The sequence below is a fragment of the Mya arenaria genome, chromosome 9, assembly GCF_026914265.1.
Source record: "Mya arenaria isolate MELC-2E11 chromosome 9, ASM2691426v1".
NCBI classification, from domain to species: domain Eukaryota; kingdom Metazoa; phylum Mollusca; class Bivalvia; order Myida; family Myidae; genus Mya; species Mya arenaria.
The window spans coordinates 51,019,405-51,025,546 of NC_069130.1; the positions used below are offsets into that span (position 1 = coordinate 51,019,405).

At 33.7% G+C, this 6,142-nt stretch overlaps 1 pseudogene; it reads left to right on the forward strand.

The window, feature by feature from the left end:
- Positions 1 to 3,493: 3,493 nt before the first annotated feature.
- LOC128246152 (uncharacterized) lies at positions 3,494 to 5,908 on the forward strand (annotated as a pseudogene).
- Positions 5,909 to 6,142: the final 234 nt, after the last annotated feature.

Here is a 6,142-nt window from a genome sequence, read left to right on the forward strand (position 1 = left end):
TGGGTAGTTCATTTATAGCCGGCGAATGACATGTGTATTTATTACTCATTTACAAGTTGTTTCTGATTATATATGTGTTGTGCCTTTATTCTTAATTGACACGTCACTTATATGGCAATAAGCAGTGTTTTATATGGCAATAATAGTGAAGATTAATCAATTAAAACTGATATTTGATAACGTTTATTGTCTTTATTTTAAAAATACAAACGGATCACTTTAAACACAGAGTATAAATCACATCAATATGAAACAAAAATATCGGCATTTGTTTGTGAAACAATCGCATTTATAAGATTGATATAGCATGTAATACTGATCAGGCTGTTTGCATGTAAAACTTAACCATACAAATGTAATCACAGAGCAAATCACAAAAAGTGAAATGAATCACCTACAATAATCTTTTATGCTAAACTATCGACTCAAAATAATACTAGAATTTATTAATAAAGTTCTGAAAAAAAATCACAAAAATGAAATTAATCACAGTGCAATGATCTTTTATAATAAGAGCAGCATAGAGACAGCGCGCTCAACTGTTCCGTCGCTTTTAAGTTTAGATTGCAAAGTTTTGGTATATGTGCAAAACATTAACCAGAATCTTTTAGTCGAATAATAAAGGGCCATAATTTACATTTTAAGCAAACTGGAGCTATCTTACTTGATTAATTAAGTCTGTTGGATAGTTGGAAACGCCTGTCTGAAGTTTCAATGCAAAACATGCATTTGCTGAAATAATGACTTAAAGGTGCTTACATGCAAAACCTTAACCAAAGTTTGACGCTAGGGTGAGTAGGATAGCTCTCGTTAGTCTTTGAATAGTCGAGCTAAAAACCAATCGCCTCAAACAAAAGCAAAAATTTACTAAAACAGTTCTGAAAATGCCTTCCTGGTTATGTACATACGGCGACTTTTCAAAAACAAAATATTGTTAGAAAGTACAATAGGTTTTCTAATAATATATGTGTTGTTTCGTGCTGCTGCAGTGTTGAAAGGACCTTGCCACAATATCTGCAGACCTGAGGTTGTCGACTCTCCATCTAAGAGATATACCATACACATTAACAAATAAAGTATTTGAAGCTTTATTCGCACTCTTATCAACATTAGATTAAAAAATGTGGTCGTTCGCCTAAAATTCTCGAGTGTGGTCGTTCGCATAATTTAATATTGTACGATTTCTTTCAAAAACATCATTTTGCCTAGAAAATGTATTGTAAATGGTATATATTTACTGTTTATATATCTTTTTGTAAAGAACCAGTTGAAATTAGCCGATTTATCATTGTATTTTTGCAAGATAAACAAAATGTGTGGTCGTCTGCATCGCCGATTCCAAATTTGTTTTTGAATGTTCTCAAAAACTACAACATCAAGAATAACAGACAGTTTACCACATGAAAGCGGAAATCATATGGCGTACCATGGGCTAGGTTTTGTTTTAATTTGATTCAATTTAGTAAAGAAAATATACACAAACATACCTTTAGTTGTGTCAAGATCGCCGTGGTCGTACACATTTGTGGTGACGTCACAATTCTTGCTCCCTCACAGTGATAATAATTGCAACATAGAAATTTAGCAGACGTTTCCGATGCAAATTGTTTTAATAAAAGAAAATATACACCATCAACAACCGTGTTCTTTCAGGAATCTTTTTTTCTCATTAAATACATTCATGTGATTGTTCTAATGAATATTATAAATATATTCGCCGGTGAAAGTGTTTTTACAAAGGATAAGTTGGCATTGGTCTAATGACATAACACAATAGCTTTGAGTAGAAATTTGGTTGGTACTTTGATAGTTTGATATCTTGATAACATTTTGGTACAGAAGAAAACTCAGTGTCTACAATCCAAACTCTCTGTAGATTTACTGTAAACGATTTCCGAAAAAGATTTTAATCACGTTTTTTTTGTTTAACTTAAGCCTCGTATAATCATCGATTAATACTTGCATAACGTGCCATGAGGTAAATAGGTCATAAATAAATACGTTTTTATAGATATGCTTTGTGGGATATAATCCCTAATTAACTTGTTAAAGATTTAACCTCAGCTAATATGCCATAACATGTGATTTTGATATTTGAATTTTAAATTGGAATTAACATGCAGAACAAATACTGTTAAACGAATCAACTCTTGGATGTTCGCTAATTGATAATGTAAAGAGAGACCTATTCATGTTAAATTTTACAACTTTATAAAATATAATCAAAATGCTTGCCTCACAATATGAAATGACTCATTGTCAATATTTACACAATTTGACGAAATTGTATGTTCATGGAAATGCATAAAAAGAGATTAGATAGGGAGTCTACCGAATATACACAATTAAGTAATTGTTTTGTTAAATCTTCGGGGATAATGTTTAACAACATTTCTTGTTTTTCACTACCACAACCTAATGGAATTACTCCGTAAAGAATTTGATTGATAAGTTTAAATTAATTTATTTCACAACGATTGCGAAACAAGTTATTACAACATTACATTAATCACTCTCGTTGGCACGATTTTACGCCTGAGTTTGGTTATGTGCTGTTGGGGATACCGGGGAACCCAGAGAAAACCCACTTGTCCGGCTTGGTGACCACAAACTAAACTCACATGCGCCCAAACCGGGAATCCAATCCAAGTTGCCCTGGTGACAAGCGAGTGAGCAACCACTGCGATAACTGGACAACTTATTGATTAATTAATTAAAACCAGTTAAAAATAAAGTATATTGAATATGAAACAGTTGAATTTGTATCTTTTCATTGTCTGACAAGCGAGGTAACTGCAATGATACACACCATTCGCTGATACAGACAAATGACGCAAGAGGGTTTATATAAATATATCTGACAGCTGTTATCTTTAACATCTTAACAATGGAAGATCCTGCAGTGGTTACGGTTATGGTGATGCTATCCCTGTTTTCTTTTTGCGGAAATATCAGAAATTCACTCGTTCTTTATATCTACTCGCATAAGAAAAAACAGTCGACCGCAGGCATATTCATCATGAGTCTTGCAGGAAATGACCTGTTTACTTGTTTGTTTGTTATGCCCTTCACAGAAGCTGTTGTTTACCTGAATTACATGCTTCGATATGATGTTGCCTGCAAGCTTTACATGTTCTTTATCACATATAATGTACCGTTCGCCGCGTTTATAATGGTTGCAATTGCAATTGACAGGTACTTTTGCATCTGTCATCCGTTTCAACAGGTTCTCAATACATTTTGGGCAAAAGTGATCGTATTATGTTTATTGTTGGCTGCATCTACATTTGGAATCATTACATCTCTGTCAGACGGTGTTTTCTTATACAAGCAGATAGTGCCTGTTAATGAAACTCTTGCCAGCCGAAGTGAAACTACGATGTTTACAAAAAATGAAACCCATGGTCAAAACGCATAATTCAGTGTGGCTTACAACCGTATGTGCGCAAATTGTTCAACTGAATTATGGGAAGTTTGTGTTGACGACGTTCGTATGTATGACAAAAACATAACAGAAATTCGTGCTGGATATGGGTTATTGTATACGGGTTCGTGCGCTCCCAATTTTGTTTTAACTGGCTCTCAGTTTTTGAACATTTATCATCGAGTGTACGCTGGGACATACCTGCTTTCTTTTGTCGTCGTTTTCGTTCTATATGGCCTAATATACAGTTCAATACATAAGCACAGAGCGAAAAACAGCAAGAGATAAACGTTCCAATCTGTATCCGTCTGACGTAAGTCATGTTACCTGTCTCCTTCCCCCTTATGTAAGTCGGTTTACTATCTGCCTTTTACTGCTTATATGGCTCTACAGATCTTTGTTTGCACAACCATTATGGCTAAATACGTCTTGTATGAACAATTATTCCGTATTCTACGGCCATAGTTTACCCCATTAAGAATCACTTAGCAATATCAATATATAGACATAAAACTATAAAGTGTGCTATTAAATAGTTAATAACGTATTTTTTTAACAGATTTCAACCAATAAAATACTTATTAGTATTATTTCTTATTTTTCTAAATTTCATTGGGTTAGCGCCTTCTGATGTCCGAAGCTGCCAAATTATACTCGCGTCAAATATAACAATCTGGATGCAGTGTCAAGCCGATTGAAATAATTCATGTTAAACCGGTTGCTGAACGTGTGTTACTCATGTTATTCACCTGAGGAGGTATTCATAAAACTTCTTAAAGTAATTTCCTAACTTAAGTCAGTCTCCTCATTTTAGTATCTCTTTAGTCATTCGAAATAAAAATAATGTTTTCCACAATACATTTTAGCATTTACCTAATTGAAAAAAAAAACATACTTTAATGTTAAAAACACTTACACATTTCCATTAATTTGACTATTTTAAGCAATCGACTAAAGTGCGAAAATGGCTTATCGAACAAAGTCGAATATGTTTTATTTTGCATTTTCGATGTTGAAAGGCAACTGGTCATTCTAGAAGTGAAGATTTAAAAAGTGAAGTTGAGCTCCAAAATGTACAGACCGTATAAAACGCTTTCTGTGCATTAAGTAGAGATAGATGGTTGCCAAAAGTACTTTAGAGTTAAATGAGAATGCTTCGCTTGGCTAACGAGTTATAGTAAGAAAAAACAGTGAAGCCCCGTCGAAATGTCAATTTTGTTTAGCAAATACATGTTCTTGTAAAACCTGACAGAGTTAACGTTTGATGACATTTATTGTTTATTGCTCTCAAATCATAACGAGGTAAACTATCGAAATAAGTAGCTCAAACTTTATTGCTCAAAGACATCATTGTACGTTTACCTTAATGTTATACCTGTTACTAGTGTACATTCAGAGTTCTACATATCTATAAGTCGAGCATATTTTAAAAAAATCCGAATTTTTCGCCCTGAGAGTAAAAATGCTTGCTTCGTACCCTATATGTAGTACTCCTGTATAACTGATTGCTAGTTGAGCACTCCATGTAATTGATATTAGCATGACCTTTAACTAATTTTATAGGTTTGGGAAAAAGAATGACACGTTGAAAAATCGTTCATCCTAGGATTATAACTAGTAAGAACATATCACGACAATTAGGTAGATCGTGCACGGTGAAAAAAATACGATTACCAGTTCTTACAGCATAAATGTTATTGAATGTGTTACCTAAAAACTATTGCAATAACTGGTATAATGAATAAATGTTTTTCGGTTGTCTCCTTTTCGAAGAAAGACATTCAAGTTATTGTCTTAGCCTTTGTGCTTTTGTTATCGGTGGCTTCGTCGACGGGGTCGTCGTAGTGTTAATCAATAACCATGGCCATAGCTAACGAAAGGTCTAATACGTCAACAATAATCTTGATAGTACGCAAATGCATTTCAAGCTTGTTAACTCTAGCGATTATAATTGCTGACTTCAGAAGTAGCTGCTTTATTTATATCTGTTTTAAAAATATGTTTATAATATGTAAGCCAGTTTATTTATTCGATTATTTTTTTTAATAACTTCAGATTGAGTTATCAAATGTTGAAAGCCAGTTTACAACGGTGTCTCACGTTAATCCTCACAGTGGCCGAAGGAGTGTAACAAGTCTTGAAAATAATGAAAATGGTGACATTTACGTCGAAACGCCTGTGGAGTTGCAGTCAATGAGACCAACGCCGAGAAAGGGACAGCGGGCAATATCAATTAAGGAGAAAACTATTGTGGCCAATATTAGGACGGCCGTCATATTGTTTGTTGTTACTGTTGTTTTTCTTGCTGCGTTTTTGCCTGCTTGGCCTATGGGATTACAAGCGATAGAGTATAACGCCAATATTTTCTACATGTATTTCGTGTATCATACTGCAAATCCGTTCATTAATGCATTCGTGAATAAGTCTTTTAGAGACGACCTCAGAAAGGTTATTAAGTGCCAGAGTATACCACTGGTTCGTTGAGCTTCAAGTTTCGAGTTTTTAAGTTTCAGGTTTTGTATGTTTATAACATTGAAAAAATACTCTTTAATTAAAATATTACAAACAATTAAATAATATTATAAATGAATGATAAAATATTACACTTAATATCCCTGAATACACAGGGCCTTAGAGATAAAAGTAAAAGAGCTACACTGCTTCAGTGGTCACTTCAACAAAATGCAGATATTTTGTTTTTACAAGAAACACACTTCA